Here is a 20,894-nt window from a genome sequence, read left to right as displayed (position 1 = left end):
AGGGACAGATTAACAAAAGAAGAAAAAAGGAAAGGGAGGGCTTCTATAGGGGGAAGAGATTTATTGGTATTGATGCCAAAAGAAGAAAAAATAAAAAAAGCATCACGGAAAAATACACAAAAGAAAATAGTTTAGACTAGAACACAAATATGCAAAGCAGTTTGTTAAAGTATCACACACAATCCTCTTTTCTTTCTTATTTGTAAATTAAAATATTCATGGTTTGCTAAGTTCATGATACAAAATAAAAATTTTCAAAGGAAAAAAAAATGTAGAGAGTAGATTGAGTAAGGACTTGACATAATCAGACCTAGCCTTTAGAAAAATCACTTTGGCAGATCCAAGAAGATTTAAATGAACTGATTCAGTATAAAGTGAAAAATTCATATAACAACATTGAAACACAAACAACTTGGAAAGACTTAAGAAAACTGATGATCAATCATAATTCCACCACCTACTTCCCAAGAGAAAGTTGATAGACTCTGGACTCAGAGAAAGTGATTTATTTTTGGATATGACCAATGGGGGAATTTATTTTTTCTGGTTGTATTTGTTACTAGAATTTTCTTTTTCTACATAGGGTGAGAGAGAAAAGGAAATTTATATTTATGTCAATTAAAAATTAAGCTTATTTTTTAAAAGTGCCAAAGTGTCTTAGTGGATAAAGGATGACTTTGGAATAGGAACAACATTCCTTTAATGTGTATTAATTATGTGACCATGAACAAGTTATTTAGTTGCTCAGTTCCCTAGGGCGATTTTCTTAAGAGGATAGTTTACAAGTAGTTGCTGATTGACATCATACTGATAAAATCATAGGTCTGAATGAAAATATGTTACTTTATTTCCATCCAAATTCCCTAAACTAAGATATTATGAGTAAAAAAAAAATTTAAGTACTCTTTTAATATCTTTTTTTATTAATCCTTTCAACAAGTATTTATTGCTGGTCTTTTATGTGCACGATCAACTCTTGGCAAAATTCTGAAGTCTACCAAGTGTGTTAACATCACTCCTAGTCAACTTCCGGCCAAGATGGCGGCGTGTAGGCAGACACTTGCTTGAGCTCCGCATTTTCTCTCAGGACTTACTTCATGACAAGCCTCAGAGTTAATGTTTGCCTGGAAAATAAACCCACAAATAATCACCAACAGAAGACATTCTTGAAATTCACTAGAGAAGATCTGTGTTTGCTCGGGGGAGGGGACAAACAGATTGGAGGCAGACTGAGGGCAGGCAGCCAGAGCAAGACAGGCAGCTTACACTGGAGACTGGTGGGGGGAGGGGTGTGATCGCTGCCGTTTTTTTGCGAAAAGACTTTTACCCCCGTGTGGATATTCCCTCTTGGCAGCAAGCCAGGAGCAGCAGAGAAGGTGTAAACTCCAGAGGTAAAGAATAAAACCCCAGAAAACTAGCATCTCTCGGACCTGGCCACCCCCACTCCCACCTGGAGTGACTAAGTGCATTCTTAGAGCCTTAGAGCCCAGATGCAGCGCAGCCATCTCTGTCCTGTAAGGGTCTCGCTGCTATCTCCCTCAGTCTGTAGAGGAAACTCCTTAACACCATCTAGCCCCATCCCCCTGCCCAAAAAGCAGACCAATTGTTTCTCTTGTCAATTTGTTTTCTTCAATTCCTGCTCTGATAAAATGAACAAAAAATTTAAAAGGGCTCTAACCACTGACAGCTTCTATATGGAGAGAGAACAGACTTCAAACCCTGAGGAGACTAAAAGCAGATTGTCTCCAGAGGAATCCCCTAAGGGCTATATGATCTGCTCCTCAATACAAAAGAATCTCATAGAGGAAATCAAAAAAGGCTCTCACAAGAGAACTAGAAGAGAAATGGGAAAAGGAAATGGAAGCTTGGCAAGAGAGCCTGGAGAAGTTATTCCACGCATTTAAAGACAGAGTGGATAAAGAAATCAATCATTGAGAAACAAGATTAGTGAGCTGGAAAAGGTAAACAACTCCAAGGAAAACAAGATTAGTGAGCTGGAAAAAAGAAAACAACTCTCTAAAAAATAAAATGGATAAGATGGAAAAAAATTCCATAGAAGATAAAAACTAAATTGGACAATTACAAAAAGATATTTAAAAAGTGAGTGAAGAAAACCCATCATTGAAAATTAGGATAGAACAAGTAGAAATGAATGACTCAAGGAGAAACCAAGTAGTCGTCAAGCAAAACCAGAAAAATGAAACAATTGAAAAGAATGTCAAGTACCTTATTGGAAAGACAACAGACCTGGAAGACAGATCCAAGAGAGACAATTTGAGAATAATCAGACTCCCTGAAAAATGTGAGAAAAAAAGAGCCTGGACACTATTTTCCAGGAAATTATCAAAGAGAACTGCCCAGATGTTTTGGAAACAGAGAGTAAAATAGACATTGAAAAAATTCATCAATCACCTACTGAAAGGGACCCTAAAATCAAAACACCAAGAAATATAGTGACCAAATTCAAGAACCATCAGACTAAGGAAAAAATACTGGAAGCTGCTAAAAAAAGCAATTCAGATATGGAGGAGCCACAATAAGGATAATCCAGGATCTAGCAGCATCCACATTAAAAGAACGAAGGTCCTGGGATATGATATTCCGAAAGGCTAAGGAACTTGGTATGCAGGCAGGAATAACTTACTAGCAAAAATGAGCATTGTTTTCCAGGGAAGAAGATGGACATTTAACGAAATAAATGATTTCCATCTATTCTTGATGAAAAAACCAGATCTACACAAAATGTTTGATCTTCAAATACAGAACTCAAGAGATTTCTAAAAAGGTAAAAAGAAATCTTGAGAACTATATTTCTGACATAAAGATATGTAAAGAACACATGTATAATTTGTCCTAGAAACTAGAGGTGGAAAGGAAATTATATCATAAAAAAGGGTAAAGTGTTATGAGTCCTAGAGCAGCCTTCTGCCGAGAACTTTAGCAGCCTGACTGACAATCTCGATTGTCCCACATCACCAGCTATCCTCCAAAATGGGAACCTCTGTCAAGGATCAGCTGATTCTGAATGTTTTAAAGGAAGAACAGGTTCCCCATAACAAGATCACTATTGTTGGGGTTGGTGCAGTTGGTATGGCATGTGCCATCAGTATCTTAATGAAGGATTTGGCTGATGAACTTGCCCTAGTTGATGTCATAGAAGACAAACTAAAGGGAGAGATGATGGATCTCCAGCATAGCAGCCTTTTCTTCAAAACACCAAAGATTGTTTCTGGCAAAGACTACAGTGTAACTGCAAACTCAAAGCTGGTTATTGTTACGGCTGGGGCAAGACAACAGGAGGGAGAAAGTCGTCTTAACTTGGTTCAGCATAATGTGAATATCTTTAAATTCATCATTCCCAATATTGTTAAATACAGCCCTGATTGCAAGCTACTTATTGTTTCCAATCCAGTGGATATTTTGACTTATGTGGCCTGGAAGCTAAGTGGCTTTCCAAAAAATCGTGTTATTGGAAGTGGTTGCAATCTGGATTCTGCCCGTTTCTGTTACCTAATGGGGGAGAGACTTGGTGTCCATTCTTCAAGTTGCCATGGCTGGGTCCTTGGGGAACATGGAGACTCCAGTGTTCCTGTGTGAAGTGGTGTGAATGTTGTGGGTGTGTCACTGAAGAATCTTTACCCTGTTTTGGGAACTGATTCTGATACAGAGAATTGGAAAGAAGTTCATAAACAAGTAGTTGATAGTGCTTATGAGGTGATCAAGCTGAAGGGCTACACTTCCTGGGCCATTGGCTTGTCTGTGGCAGATCTGTCAGAAAGCATTATGAAGAATCTTAGGAAAGTGCATCCAATTTCCACCATGATTAAAGGCTTATATGGCATTACCGAAGATGTGTTCCTTAGTGTCCCATGTATCTTGGGGCAGAATGGCATTTCAGATGTGGTGAAGGTAAACCTGAATGCAGAGGAGGAGGGCCATTTGAAGAAGAGTGCAGATACCCTTTGGGGAATCCAGAAGGAGTTGCAGTTCTAGAGACTCTTCATGTGTTGCAGCTAGACTGTCTAGAGAACGTGACAGTGGTTAAGGGATGATGTATGATGAGCTTTTCAAGTAGGTCAAATCCTTTCTCTGACGAGTGATTGAACATTGGAAATATAAACCTTAGGAACACTCTAGTCTCTTCCTGAAGTTAGAAATGGGGGATGGTACAATGTGACTGTGTTAAACCCTGTTGTTCGCATATGATGCTAGATGTGACTTGTCCAATCTTGAAATAGTTGCTGTCAAGCACCCCACACTTAGATTAACTGCCTGCCTTGTAGGGGCTATATGTTCCTGTAGGTCCAGAAGACAGCATTCGTGGACACAAAATACCATACAGTAGTAATACTTAATTGATGCATTTAGGGTTAGGGTTTGTGCTGCCCTCAATTAGGGCTCTGCAGCATGGCCCCATGTATCACCTTTCCAGAGGACCTGATTTTGTCTACCTATACATATATCAATAGTTGTAAATTTCCATATTATATAAAAAGATCTATAAATGTATAATGATGCAACTAAATTGTCAAGTGTCATACTAACCCAAATACTGAATAAATAACAACAAAAAAAAAAAAGGGTAAAGTGGTTGTACTTCATTTTCAATAGGTGAAGGCAACCTATTATATCTGAGAGAAAGAAAGGAGGGGATGAACATAGTGTATATCAATAGACATATTTGATTTATGGTGAAACTTCTTCCACTTCATTGAAAAGTGAGAGGGAAGGAGTAAGCTAAGGGGAAGGGAATACAAAAATTGTGAGGAAAAGGAGTAAAATAGTGGAAGGAACTTTAAGGTGGGGGAGGGATACTAAAAAGGGAGGGCTGTGAAAAGCAAGTGGTGCTCACAAGTTTAATACTGGGGAGGGGGATAAGAGGAAGGAAAGGAGAAAAGCATAAGCAGAGGTTAACAAGATGGCAAGTAATATAGAATTAGTCATTCTAACCATAAATGTGAATGGGGTGAACTCCCTCATAAAGAGGAAGCAGTTAGCAGACTGGATTAAAAGCCAGAATCCTACCATATGTTGTTTACAGGAAACACACCTGAAACAGGGTGATACATTCAAAATAAAAGTAAAAGGGTGGAGCAGAATCTACTATGTTCAGGTGAAGCCAAAAAAGCAGGGGGAGCTATCCTCATCTCAGATCAAACAAAAACAAAAATTGATCTAATTAAAAGAGATAAGGAAGGGCATTATATTCTGCTAAAGGATAGCATAGATAATGAAGCAGTATCAATATTAAACATATATGCACCAAGTGGTGCAGCATCTAAATTCTTAAAAGAGAAATTAAGAGAGCTGCAAAAAGAAATAAACAGTAAAACTATAATAGTGGGAGATCTTAACCTTGCACTCTGAGAACTAGATAAATCAAACCACAAAATAAATAAGAAGTCAAAGAGGTAAATAGAATACTAGAAAAGTTTGATATGATAGATCTTTGGCGAAAACTAAATGGAGACAGAAAGGAGTACACTTTCTTCTCAGCAGTTCATGGAACCTATACAAAAATTGATCATATACTAGGGCATAAAAACCTCAAAATCAAATGCAGTAAGGCAGAAATAGTAAATGCATCCTTTTCAGACCACAATGCAATTAAAATTACATTTAATAAAAAGCCAGGGGAAAATAATAATTGGAAGCTAAATAATCTTATACTAAAGAATGATTGGGTAAAACAGCAAATCATAGGCATAATTAATAACTTCACCCAAGAAAATGACAATAATGAGACATCATACCAAAATGTATGGGATACAGCCAAAGCAGTAATAAGGGGAAGTTTTATATCTCCAGAGGCCTACTTGCATAAAATAGAGAAAGAGAGGGTCAATGAATTGGGCTTACAACTAAAATTGCTAGAAAAGGAACAAATTAAAAACCCCCAGACAAACATGAAACTTGAAATTCTAAAAATCAAAGGTGATATTAATAAAATTGAAAGCAAAAAAAAACTATTGAATTAATTAATAAAACTAAGAGTTGGTTCTATGAAAAAACTAACAAAATAGACAAATCCTTAGTAAATCTGATTAAAAAAAGGAAAGAGAAAAAGCAAATTGTTAGTCTTGAAAATGAAAACAGAGAACTCACCACTAATGAAGAGGAAATTAGAACAATAGTTAGGAGCTACTTTGCTCAACTTTATGCCAATCAATTCGATAACTTAAATGAAATGGGAGAATACCTTCAAAAATATAGCTTGCCCAGATTAACAGAGGAAGAAGTAAGTAGTCTAAATAGTCCCATTTCAGAAAAAGAAATAGAACAAGCTATTAACCAACTCCCTAAGAAAAAATCCCCAGGACCAGATAGATTTATATGTGAATTCTACCAAACATTTAAAGAACAACTAACTCCAAGGCTACATAAACTATTTGAAAAAAATAGGGATTGAAGGAGTCCTACAAAATTCTTTTTAGGACACAGACATGGTACTGATACCTAAACCAGGTAGATTGAAAACTGAGAAAGAAAACTATAGACCAATCTCCTTAATGAATATTGATGCTAAAATCTTAAATAAGATATTAGCAAAAAGACTTCAGAAAATCATCCCCTGGATAATACACTATGATCAAGTAGGATTTATACCAGGAATGCAGGGCTGGTTTAATATTAGGAAAACTATTAGCATAATTGACCATATTAATAATCAAATTAATAAAAACCATATGATCATCTCAATAGATGCAGAAAAAGCATTTGATAAAATCCAACACCCATTCTTACTAAAAACACTTGAGAGTATAGGAATAAATGGACTATTCCTTAAAATACTAAGGAGCATATATTTAAAACCGTCAGTAAACATCATATGTAATGGAGATTAAACTAGAACCTTTCCCTGTAAGATCAGGAATGAAACAAGGTTGCCCACTATCACCATTACTATTCAATATTGTACTAGAATTTCTAGCCTTGGCATTAAGAGAGGAGAAAGAGATTCAAGGAATTAGAGTAGGAAATGAAGAAATCAAACTATCACTCTTTGCAAATGACATGATGGTATACTTAGAGAACCCCAAAGACTCTGCTAAAAAGCTATTAGAAATAATTCAGAACTTTAGCAAAGTTGCAGGATACAAAATAAATCCACATAAATCCTCAGCATTTTTATATAACACCAACAAAATGCATCAGCAAGAGATACAAAGAGAAATTCCATTCAAAATAACTGTTGATAGTATAAAATATTTGGGAATATATCTACCAAAGGAAAGTCAGGAATTATATGAGCAAAATTCCCAAACACTGCCACAAAAATAAAGTCAGATTTAAATAATTGGAAAGACATTCAGTGCTCTTGGATAGGCCGAGAGAATATAATTAAGATGATAATACTCCCTAAACTAATCTATTTATTTAGTGCTACACCAATCAGACTCCCAAGAAACTATTTTAATGACCTAGAAAAAATCACAACAGAATTCATATGGGACAACAAAAGGTCAAGAATTTCAAGGGAAGTAATGAAAAAAAAAATAAATTAAGGTGGACTAGCTATACCTGATCTAGAACTATATTATAAAGCAACAGTCACCAAAACCATTTGGTATTGGCTAAGAAATAGACTAGTTAATCAGTGGAATAAGTTAGGTTCACAGGGCAAGATAGTGAATAAAAATAGCAATCTAGGGTTTGACAAACCCAAAGATCCCAAATTTTGGGATAAGAATTCATTATTTGACAAAAACTCCTGGGAAAATTGGAAATTAGTATGGCAGAAACTAGACATGGACCCACATTTAACACCATATACCAAGATAAGATCAAAATGGGTCCAAGAGTTAGGCATAAAGAATGAGACATAGGATAGTTTACCTCTCAGACTTGTGGAGGAGGAAGGAATTTGTGTCCAAAGGAGAACTAGAGACCATTATTGATCACAAAATAGAAAATTTTGATTACATCAAATTAAAAAGTTTTTGCACAAATAAAACTAATGCAAACAAGATTAGAAGGGAAGTAACAAATTGGGAAAACATTTTTACAGTTAAAGGTTCTGATAAAGGCCTCATCTCCAAAATATACAGAGAATTGACTTTAATTTATAAGAAATCAAGCCATTCCCCAATTGATAAATTGTCATAAGATATGAACAGACAATTTTCAGATGATGAAATTAAAACTATTTCCACTCATATGAAAGAGTGTTCCAAATCACCATTGATCAGAGAAATGCAAATTAAGACAACTCTCAGATATCATTACACACCTAAGATGACAGGAACAAATAATGATGAATGTTGGAGGGCTGTGGGAAAACTGGGACACTGATGCATTGTTGGTGGAGTTGTGAAAGAATCCAATCATTCTGGAGAGCAATCTGGAATTATGCCCAAAAAGTTATCAAACTGTGCATACCCTTTGATCCAGCAGTGCTACTACTGGGCTTATATCCCAAGGAAATACTAAAGAAGGGAAAGGGACCTGTATGTGCCAAAATGTTTGTGGCAGCTCTTTTGGTAGTGGCTAGAAACTGGAAAATGAATGGATTTCCATCAATTGGAGAATGGCTGGGTAAATTATGGTATATGAATGCTATGGAATATTATTGTTCCATAAGAAATGACCAACAGGAGGAATACAGAGAAGCTTGGAGAAACTTACATCAACTGATGCTGAGTGAAACAAGCAGAACTAGGAGATCATTATACACTTCAATAATGATACTGTATGAGGTTGTATTCTGATGGAAGTCGATATCTTCAACATAGAGAAGAGCTAATCCAATTCCAATTGATCAATGATGGACAGAATCAGCTATGATTCTGATATGATCAGAAATCAGTGTACACTGTGAGCATTTTTGTTTGTTTGTTTGTTTTTCTCCCCAGATTATTTTTACCTTCCAAATACAATTCTTCCTTTGCAACAACAACAACAACAAAATTCGGTTAGGCACATATATATTGTATGAAACATATACTATAAGATACTTAATATGTATGGGAATGCCTGCCATCTAGGGGAGGGGGTGGAGGGAAGGGGGGTAAAATTCGGAACAGAAGGGAGTACAAGGGATAATGTTTAAAAAAAATATTATCTATGTATATGTACTGTCAAAAAATGTTAAAATTATAAAATAAATTAAAAAAGACATCAAGTTAAATAAAGAATAATGTTTTTCTACTCCTCCAAAAAAAACAAAACAAAACAAAACAAACAAACCATCACTCCTAGTCTATTTCTGTGTCCTTTCCCTGTTTCCATGGTAGTTCCTCTCCCTATCCTCATATTATCAGTTTCCTCATTCCCTAATCTGTCTCCTCTCAGAAATGACCCTGATAGGGGCAGCTAAGTTGTGCAGTGGATAGAGCAAAAGCCCTGGAGTTAGGAGGACCTGATTTTCAGACACTTGACACTTATTACTTGTGCAATTTAACCCTGATTGCCATATGAAAGAAAGAAATGATCTTGTCACCCTTCCACCTACTCCTAAGTGTGAATATAAGTTACTATCCTAGGGATGATGGATTCTCAGCAGTATGGTACAATTGAAAAAAATGCCATATTTAAAATCAGTTCAAATCTTAGTTCTCTCTGGCCCTCAGCTTTTCTCATCTATAAAATAAAGAGACAGCTAGATGATCTCTAAGATCTCTTCTAGCTCCATATCTATGATACTCTGATTTCTTGATATAAAAGAAAAAGCTTTGTTTTGTTTAGAAAAGAGATTCAGATATTGGTCAAACAGGTGAGTAAGACCTTAAAAAGAGGGAATCCTGTCATTACTGATGATTGTTTGTAACTTTGGGCCATTTGTGCTACTATAAGAAGCACTTAACATCAGTTCTTTCCAAAGGTTAAAGACTTGACCTATGAAATATGGGAAGCTCAAAGATCTTGGCCCCAAGTACTTTTTTATCTACCCAATGGCTTAAGCCAAGACATTCTTTCAAGTGTAAATAGTAAGTTTAAAACAACAGGGCTATTTGAGGGAAGGAGGTAGAAGGGACCAGGCAGGACTTAAGCAACCTGCTAATAATGTTGATTGCCAATGTTCATATTCCCTGGCCAGTCTAGAAACTCTTAGGACTTACTGGAAAGCTATGGGGACATCTTTGTTTTCCTGAAGTGGCGCAAGAACAGGTTGGACTTCTCCTTCTGTTTACATGCCTCTTACAGGTTTAATTGCCTCATTATGAGCTCATTTACCTGGCAGAGCTGGTTTCGGATAACAGTGGGCCAAATGCTTTTTATTCTCATGCTTTGTCCAGAGAATGGATGGACTATGTCAGAGAAAAGGAAGTTAACAACTGCTGTATGTGGAAAGGTGCTAGAAAAGTTCCTTTGGGAAATAGAATTTAGAGTAAACTAGATCACCAGATATGAGCCTCACATTCTGAAAAGGAAGACACTAGCCAAACTAGCTCCTAAAAATGTCCCCAGATACATTGCATTCTTCTGTCTCTGCACTTTGACCACTCCACTGAAGCCTTCCTACAATATCCATTTGGATTTCCCTTTTACCTCTAATCCTACCCAAACTTCAAGCTCCATTTCAGGGGCTATTTCTTCCATAAAACCTTCTTTCAATTAAATATGTGCAAGCATTGAGACTGATCCACCTTTCTTAAGTACTACTGAATTACTCACTCTAAATCAAATAGCTAATCATTTGCAGTTAGCTGGGCATAGTCAAAAGAGCATTAGTTTTGGCATCAGGACAGAACAGAGTTTAAATATCACTTCAATCACTTACCCAGATGTATAACTTGATTGAGCAAGTCAGTTAAACTTTCTCAGCCCCAGATTTTCTTATCTGTAAAATGGGGGATAATGATAACATCTTCACAGAATGGCTGTAAGCATCAGGTGAAATCAAACATGCAAAACTCTTTGCAAGTCTTAAAGTGAGTGTTATATTAATGTTTGCTGCTATTATTGCTGTTGTTATCATCTTGGACAAATTATTGGTCAGCTTTATCAAATATATCATTTGACAGATTGGTGGGCTGCACTGATATAACACTGATCCAACCATCTTCCCATTGCTGTTTTGTTATTTTCATTTTGCAAGCTGGGAACACTAGACCAACCAGCTAAGACCATTCATGGTCTGATCAATAACTTTTTTTATGTTTCTAAGTACAGGGTTTCTGACCTTCTTATGGTTTCAGCCAAAAATGTTTTGAGTTGGGTCAGTTCTCACAGAGCTCCAAGAGAAATGGGCATGTTTACACTGGATGGATGTCACATTAAGATCCTTGACTGTAAGGATTATTCGCTCCCTCACTAGATAGGTAATGAGCTTTGGGGAAGCTAGGTGATACAGTAGATAGAGTGCTAGCTCTAGAATCAGGAGAACCTGAGTTCAAATCCAGCCTCAGATACCTTACTATAGTTTTGTAACCCTAAGCAGTCACAACCCTGATTGCCTCATAAAAATAAATAAATGAAGGTTAGATAATTGACAAGGAAATAGAGAATGAATGCCTCATCACTGAGAGACAGAGAGAAAAAGAGAGAGAGAGAGAGAGAGAGAGAGAGAGAGAGAGAGAGAGAGAGAGAGAGAGATCTGGAGAAAGGAATTAGGACCTATCAGTTGGATGGCATGGAATAAATATTGTTTTTCATTTCTATCATCTATGTACTCATCTATATATCTATGTCTTTCTCTAAGTCTATGTATATATCAATATTAATTTCTTTCCTTAAATATCTCCTATCCTGACCTTTTCTATCTCTGACACATTTCCCTCTCTCTGTCTTCTATTTCTCATAAATACTTCTATTTATCAATACATTCTGTATTTGTCTCTCCTTGAATTTCTATACTTATGTTTTTATATCTCTTTTGCAATTGATCTCTTTAAATCATAATTTCTTTTCCAATAATTTAAAGTGACATACAAACTTCTACAGTGAGAAGTAATTAGTAGCTCATTTTTCCCTCTTCTTTTTTCATTGTAGGAAATTGTGTTAAGTGACTTGTCCAGGGTCACACCGCTAGTATGTGTCTGAGGCTGGATTTGAACTCAGATCTTTCTGACTCCAGGGTCTATGGTCTATCCAGTAAACTATTTAGCTATCCTGTAGCTCATTTTTCTTGAGAAATTTATGTGGAAGGGGAGAAACCAAAAAAAAAAAAGAGAGAAGGGGAAGAAGGAGAAAGAAAGAGCACAGTCAGAAATACAAGCAGATACAGAGAAAGAAAAGGGGATTGAGGGAAAAAGGGGAAAGGAGAGACAGATAGAGAGAGGGGGAGAAGTACAAAAACAGAGAGACAGAGAAGGATTGAAAAAGAGACAGAGACAGGTAGAGACAGACAGAGACAGGGAGAAAGAGAAGAAGAGGGAGAAGGGAGACAGATAGTGAGAGAGACAGAGAGAGAAAGAAGGAGGGAGGGAGGGTAGGCTTGGGATCAAGTCTTGGGTTCAAAACCTACTTTATAACATTAATCACTCAAAATCACTCTGAAGTTCAGTTTCTTCATCTATAAAATCAAGAGGTTGGATTCATTTATCTCTAAAATCTCTTCCAGCTCTAAATCTCTATCATGAGAGAAGACAGATGAAAATACAGAAAGACAAGTGAGAATGTTTTCCATTTCATTAGCGGGAAGGCCCCTTCTAATGATGATATGCACAGGGGTTAATATAATCTCTCTCCTATGAAAATTATCTCCATGGCCCAGTGATCAAGCATCTGTAGCCTGAAGGGTTGCTTTGGTTTTGTTTCCAACTTGGATAAAAATCCTTTCTTATTCCCAATCCCATTTCTGTCAAGCCAATCTCTCTGGGTCAGAAGATGAATTGTCTCAGTGAGAAGTAACTATTCTTAATTTATTACAGAGAACGAAAATAAGGCACAAAGACATTGTGTCACTGTCTCATGACCATACAACCAGGGTGTGCCTGTGCTGTGATTGCAGATCATCCCATCCATTCTCTACCTTTCATCTTTCTAAGGTCTTTCTAGTCTTCCATCTACAACTACTATACCCCAATAACCCCCCCCAACACAGGGTAAATACTGAGATTATTCTCTCTACTCTAGCTAAAGATTTTATAGACATTTGGCTTGACAAAATGTGTTGATTGGTTAACAAAAATTGTTTAATCACCTACTATGTGTAAGGTGTAAAAGGCATAATGGATAAACAGCTGGGATCATGGCCAGGAAGATCTACATTAGAGTCTCTGCCACATGTTAGCTGTGTGACCCTAACAAAGTCACTTGACTTAGTACATCAGACAATTCTGTAAGAATATAAATTGAAGAGAAAGTACCAAACTTCATTGGTAGAGTCAAAATTTCTTCCTAAGTTCCTACACCAATGAAATCACAGGGATGGTCCCAAATATTCAAAGGTATATGACAATCTATAGAATAAGTGGCAAGGTGAGGTCACTGCCATTAAGGTATCATACAACTTAGTTGAACACACAAGACTCACACAGACAAAATGCTACTATAATTAATCACATGAGGAAGTATGTGTTAAGTACTAAGGATGCAACAAAAATAATTAAGTACCATAAAAGATGAAAGGCGAGAGAAATAGCTGGGTGGTCTAGAGGATCTCAGAAATCTTCAAAGAAAAGGGAATATCCTAAAGGATAGGGAAGAGTTGGAAAAGAAAATCTAGTCCTTCCAAAGTGACTTTTAACCTCTGTGTCAAGGGGCTGGCAAACCCAAAGAGGGAGTAGAAAAGAAAAGTTTGGCACAAGAAAGAAGAAAAAGGATATTTTTCAAACAAATGAACTGACAGCTGTTGGGGAGGAGCCAATATTTGCCAACCTGGGGATGAACTCCTGGGGGCTTAGGGGGAGGGGAGTTTGGAAAGGGGATCTCGCCAACACAAATAAGTGTGCTTCTGGGAAATGAAATGGAGTTGCAGCCATTTGTCACTCAACTACCTGTAAGCTGGAAGCTCAATTAAATGCACTAAAGTTAGTCATGGATGACAGCACAGAGCTATACAGGAAAAATGAAGGATAGTATGCAAAACAGTAAGAAATCCAGGTTTCTGGGTTCTAGTCCTAAATCTGTCAATAAGCAACTAGCTAGTGATCAGAGTAGAGGAAGGTGGCAAGGGGAAGGAGAGCAGGGCTGAAACAGCAGGGTAAGGGAGCAGTAATCATTTCACCAATCTGTGACTCAGTTTTCTTACTCATAAAATCAGGTGATTCGAGTAGGTCCTTTGGCAGTGAAGCAATCTATGAAATCTATGTCATTGAGACATAGTGAACAGGCACTGATCTTGGAGTCAGGAAGAGTTGAGTTCAAATCCTGCTTCAGACTCACATTGGCTGAATGACCTCAGGCAACTCACTTAAACTGCCCATGCCCCTATTTCCTTATCTGTAGAATGAGGATGTTGGACTCAGCAGCTTTTAAGGTCACTTACAACTCAAAAATATGATTCCATTCTATGAGGACACGCTCATATCATTTTCAGTATAAAATATAATATCTAAACACATCTTGGGATATGTCTCTCATACCTAATCATTTACTAGAAGGCACAAAGAATGAGAAATTCTGGTTTATTTTTTAATAATTCATTAATAAAAATTTATTGAGCATCTACTATGTGCCAAGCCATGTGATAAGTGCTATGGGAAATAAAAAGTATCCATAGTTCTGTCTCAGTACTTAAGGAACTTGCGATATTGCTGAAGAGACCTTAGAAGTTATTTTATTCAGACTTATTTTGTTTTTTCCAAAATAGATTTTCCAATGAACAACAACAAAAACTTTCCCTTCTGCTTCTTGTACATTGGGAAAAAAAGAAAAACAGAACCCTTATAACAAATATGCATAAGCAAGGTAATTGTATAGATATGTATGCATATGTTGGATTTAACATATATTTTTACCATGTTTAACATACATTGGATTACTTGCCATCTAGGGGAAGGGGATAAATTGGAACACAACGTTTTGCAAGAGTAAATGTTGAAAAATTATCCATGCATATATTTTGAAAATAAAAAGGTTGAATTAAAAATATACATAGTCAAACAAAAACAAATTCCCACATTGGCCATGTCTAAAAATTATACATCACTTGACATATGTCTGAATTACATCACCTCTGTCAAGAAGTGGGGAGTCAGCATCATTGGTCCTCTTAAACTATGATTTGCTCTTTGCATTGATCATTAAATCCTTCAAAGTACTTTGTCAAAGTAGTAGGTCAAATTGTTATTATATAAATTGTTCTCCTGGTTCTTTTCACTGAACTCTGCATTAGTTCATACCCAACTTTCCAGTTTCTCTGAAAATGTCACTTTTATTATTTCTTGTGACACAATAATAGTCCATTACATTAACATATAATAATTTGTTTAACTATTCCCTATTTGATGAAGTCATCTTATAAACATAAAAATTGGACATTAGAGGTGTGAAGTGACTTGACTAATACCACCCTTCATGTTAGGGACAGAGAGGGGTAGAGAGGAATTCTTCTACCTGGGGCAAATTCAGCTGGGTTGAGTAGAGATAGGTAGAAGATAGCAGTAGTAGTCTCAAGGGCAGTCTGACCTTGAATGAAGTATTAGGAGATGCATCTTTCAGAAGGTTTTGCTTTTGTTTACAAACACTGATGAAAGGATCAAAGTGATAAGACCCTGGGGTAAGCAACCCCGGATAAAATTGTGATATTCCGTGGCAAAGGCCTGTGGACAACATGAGATAAATAAGAGGGATAGTGTCCACGTTGGGATGGAGATTTGCTCTGTTTTACATTTCTTCCACTTCCAGATGTTGGCCTCCTGAGGCAAAGTCCATGCTAGTTATAGCTGTAATTAGTATTGCTCCCAAAATGAATATGTAGCTTAGGAAAAGAAGGTTAAAAGCATGATGACTCTAAAAACCATGGAGTAGCTAGAAATTACTTATCACTTATTGTAAACAGTATGCTCTGGCATCTAGTAACAAAATCAGACTTCAAGTGTTCTATTTCTACTTCATTCTTAGCACCAGCTACAATTCAAAAAAATGATACCAGAGGGAAGTTGAAGGGAGAGGTGATAACCAAGAAAATAATGGATAAACCAAATAATTTTCTTCTAATGTTCTCCCTTTAGCATTGGTGAAATCCCATGGGATCAAATCAAGTTAAATAGTATTTTTTAAGTCTCTAAAATGTGTCAATGTGTTGTTTTAAGCATTGAGAATACAAAACAAGATAAAAGACAGTCCTTGTTTTCAATCTAACAGGGGAATTCAACAACTAAATAAATATGTGCAAAACACACACACACACATATATATACATATATATGTATATGTATATATTATATATGTATATTTATATGTACATATGATAAATTGAAGACAACCTCAGAGGAAAAGCACTATCAATAGAGGATACTGGGAAAAGGTTCTTGTAGCAGGTGTAATTATGGCAGGGACTTGAAGGAAACCCTACTCCTAGGAGATGGTAATAGAAAGGATTACATGCCTGGGGGTAGTCTGTCAAAATGCATGAAGTCAGGATATCCAGTGTCTGGTGTGAGGAGCAGCAATACGGGGTCAGAGCTTGGTATTGGAGGGGAGTAAGGTATAAAAGGACTAGAAAGGTAGGAAAAAGCTAGATTATAAAGTCTATCAGAGAATTTTATTTTTGATTCTGGAGGTCAAAGATTTTGCTCATAGGAAATTAAAACAGAGCAGATTACACTTTGTATTATATGTAAATATCTATATCATATGTAAATATATGGAAAAGGTCATAGCAAGAGAGGGTATTTTAAAGTTTTTATGTATAAACCAGAGAAAATCTGAATTTTACTTTCTGCCTTTGGAGCTGCTTGGCTTAAATAAGTCACCTCACCTTGATAAAATGTAGCCACTTATATAGAAGGTGAAGACATAATGGTCTGTGACTATAAGTACTGAAAAACTAGATCAATAACTTTGTCTTTCTTTCCTCCAATTCAAAATCAAAATTAAAAAAGAAGTACCAGAAAGGAAAATTAAATCAAATACAATGTGGACACAAGAGCAGGGATTTAAGGGATTTAAGCACACATCATGAATCCCTTTAGCAGACCAGTGAAGCTTATGGCCCTAGTCTCAGAATGACATGTTTAAATATATATAATAAAATATGTCAGAGGAAAGTAGGTGGCACAGTAGAGAGAGCACCAACCTTGAAATCAGGGGGATCTAAATTCAAATCTGATCCCCAATACTTAACATTTATTAGGTGTAGGACCCTAAACAAGTCACTTAACTCCAGTTGCCCTGAAAATATTTTTTAATGTAGAATTACAAATGAAATAATTAGATTGAAGTGGAATTATGAAAATATTTTTAAAACAATTTCATGGACCCTAAGTTAAGACTCCCTTAATATAGAGAAAAGGGATGTGAACTAGGAGTCAGAGGGCCTGAACTGTAGTTCTGGCCTGTGTTGTTGCAATTGTTATTGTTGAATCTTCTTCAGTCAGTCTGGCTCTACGTGATACCTCTATTTGGGATTTTCTTGGCAGGCCTGTCATTTTCTTGTTCAGCTTATTTTATAGATGGTATACTGAGACAAAGGTTAAGTGACTCACCTAGGATCACACAGCTAGTAAGTAGATGAGACCAGATTTGAACTCAGGAAGATGAATCTTCCTGGCACCAAGTACAGCACTCTATTCACTGCAGTACCTACCTCCTCTGAGTAAATAGCAATGTGTTTCTGGACAAGATAAAGATTCTCATGGGAGGATATCAGTGGATGATGTCTGAAAAGTCACTTTTCAGCCTTAATGTTTTATAAAATATCAATGATCATGATTCCTTGGAAGACCCTCCATGAGTTAATATTTAGACAGACAAGAGAACTTGAATGAGACTATAATTGTTCATTTAACCACCACGTATAAGTGATGATCACAAACATGATTTTTTTCAGAAAAAAATTGGATCTTGCCCTGGGGAATCCTACATTTCACCCTAGCAGTTTGTGCAGATGCAAAAGTTTCACTCTTCTTATTTCTCAGAGAGTTGTCAACCTTTTGACTCTTGATCCCTGAGATGCATAGCAGAGATGCATTTTCAGATGGCATGTGGATTTGTTGATTTACTTAATCAGAAACCAATCTTAGAGCTAACATGCACTGGGGAAGCTTCATTTGCTTCCTAAATTTGGTATATTTATCAAGCCCTTGTCACATGACTTTGGTTTGGTAGCATTGGCTCTTCTCAAAAGCAGGCAAACATGCTTGGATATTGCGTAATGATTCTTGTTTTATGGAACCAACCAACAAATAAATAGTTCATAAGAATAAGAAAATATTGAATACTAAATATCTAACCTGTCTCTCTCCTAGGTGCTAGAAGTCTCTCAAACAAGAAAAAAAGATAAAAAACAACTATTTCAAATTCAGGAATTTTAGCAAAATTCACAGTTTGAGTTTGTTTCTTCTTAATAATTGAACTTCCTGAGAGTAGGTTAAAGAATACAAATAACATAGTTTCCACAGGATATTTAACTCTTAAATATAGCAGGGCTAATCATAATATGAAAATACAGAAAGTTTGGACCCAGAACCTCAGTTCAGTTTGGGATATGATGTTAGGGATCTGGTGAATATGATGGAATTTCTAAGGACTAGCAATTTCCTTCATGTTACTGTCCAGTGCTTGGAAGAGATAATAATATAAGTAGGTTCTACAATTAATATTAGCAAACATATATACATGTATGTACACTCACATCAAGCCAATTTGGCAATCTTTTCTCCAACCTTGAACGTGGGACCTCCCTGTCAGAGGTACATCTCTCATTATTTCCTGTCTTCCCAAGGTCCAAAGTCCTAAACCTCTTTATCCATCAGAATTGGGAAGAATTAGAGCTCCAAATCAAATGGTGTTTTGCTTAATCCTTTATCGTTATTCAATCATTTTTACTCATATCCAACTCTTCATGATCCCCAACTGGGGTGTTTCTTGGCAAATACAGTGGATAATAACAAGAAAATATTTTTATAATAAATATCTACCAAATGAACCAAATGATTATTATTTCCTTCTTTAGCTCATTTTACAGGGGAGGAAACTGAGTCAAACAGGTTAAGTGACATGTCCAGGGCCACACTGCTAGTAAGTGTCTGAGATTAGATTTAAACTCAGGAAGATTAGTCTTCCTGACTCTAGTAGTAGCACTCCATCTACTACCACTAATTTACCTGCCCAATTAACCCTTAGTAACTCCCAAAATTTAATGATTTAATTTAATAGGATTGAATGTCTTATATGTGCTAAAACACACCATTCTTTAACTATTTTAAAATAGTTCTTTCAGAAAAAGCAATACATTTGTATAACAATAATAAAAGTCAAGGAGAAATTATAGAAAGAGAAATCCATTTAAATGTTTCCAAAATCTATTAAATACCTAAAAGTTGTTCCATAAAGCTATATTGAAGACCTATATAAATAAAATTAGAAGAAAATTATTTATATAAATAAAGGTAATCTTAAATAATTAGAATTAGAATAATTAGAATTTGCTCTTGATTGGTCTATGTTAATGTAATGTGGAAAGTAATAAAAATGTAAAAAAATATGTTAAAGACCTATATAAATAAAATTAGGAGAAAATGAATATATAATAAACAAATAAATAAATAATGGTAATCTTAAGTAATCAGAATATTTGCTGCTCTTGATTAGTTTATGCTAATGTAATAGAAATGATAATGTTACTGAAATTAATTTAAGCCAAACCAAATTGTAAAATAATTACTTTATTGAATAAAGGAAAATTATTTTTAAAAGTTTATTTGGTGGAAAAAAGATATAAAATTGCCAAGGAACAAATAGATATGAAAGAAGAATAGCACTTCTTGAGCAGAACCAAGAGAACATTGTATACAACAGTAACACTATGCTCTTATCAGCAATTCAATGATCCAAGACAATTCCAAGAGAATCTTGGTGGAAAATGCTGACTACATCCAGAGAAAGAATTATGGTATCAGAATGCAAGTCAAAGCACACTATTTTCGCATTTTTTCTTTCTCATGCTTTTTTACTTTTGTTCTAAGTCTTCTTTTCACAACATGACTAATATGAAAATATGTTTTAAAAGATCTATCTCAGAGAAAAGAGGAAGGGAGAAGAATCTGGAACTCAACATCTTACAAAGATGTTGTAAAACTATCTTTACATGCAATTGGAAAAAAAATACTATTTAAAAAGAGAAGGAGGAAAAGAAGGAAGAAGAAGAGGAGGAGGGGGAAGTAGAAGGAAGAAGGAATTTCTTTACCAAGAACTACCTACACTGTTGAAATTACCAGTCGGGATTTTTAAAATCCCAAACACATCAAAACTAGCTGGTTCTAATAAAAAATAGAATGAGAAATAGATGAATGGAACAGCTGAATAAGATTCAGAAACAGATACACTCCAATTCCATAATCCAGTGTCTAATAAAGCCAAGAACACACACTACTTAAGAACTCCTTATTTAACAAGAACAGTTGTGAAAATTGGAAAATCAATTTAATTTTGATTAGATAAGAACTTAATTAACATTTTACACTACAACAAGTTCCAAAGGAAAAAGTGATTTAAATATTTTATTTAGTCATGTCCAACCCTTTCTGACCTCTTTCAGGGTTTTCTTGGAAGAGATACTGAAGTTGTTTGCCATTTCTTTCTCCAGCTCACTTTATAGACAAGGAAACTGAGGCAAAGCGAGTTAAGTGCCTTGCCCAAGGTCACAGAATTAGTAAGTGTCTAAAACTAGATATGAACTAATGAAGATGTTTTTTCCTGACTTTTTCAGGGTCAGCACTCTATCTCAAGTATGTCATCTTGCTGTCTCTAAATGGATTTAAATGTAAAAAGTCATATTTTAAAAATTGGAATAGGATGAACTGAAATACACACATATACACATGTGTGTATATATATACATATAT

At 35.7% G+C, this 20,894-nt stretch overlaps 1 long non-coding RNA gene and 1 pseudogene across 1 annotated transcript in view; both read left to right on the top strand.

Annotated features, from left to right (window-relative positions):
• LOC141559562 (uncharacterized) overlaps nucleotides 1-20,894 on the top strand; it is a 98,742-nt gene that overhangs the window by 48,409 nt on the left and 29,439 nt on the right. The window lies entirely within an intron of this gene.
• Nucleotides 2,920-4,580, top strand: LOC141561778 (L-lactate dehydrogenase A chain pseudogene; annotated as a pseudogene).

The sequence above is a fragment of the Sminthopsis crassicaudata genome, chromosome 3 (genome assembly GCF_048593235.1).
Source record: "Sminthopsis crassicaudata isolate SCR6 chromosome 3, ASM4859323v1, whole genome shotgun sequence".
Lineage (NCBI taxonomy): Eukaryota > Metazoa > Chordata > Mammalia > Dasyuromorphia > Dasyuridae > Sminthopsis > Sminthopsis crassicaudata.
Note: the sequence above shows the minus strand (reverse complement) of the source record. Positions and strands in the feature narration are given on the sequence as shown.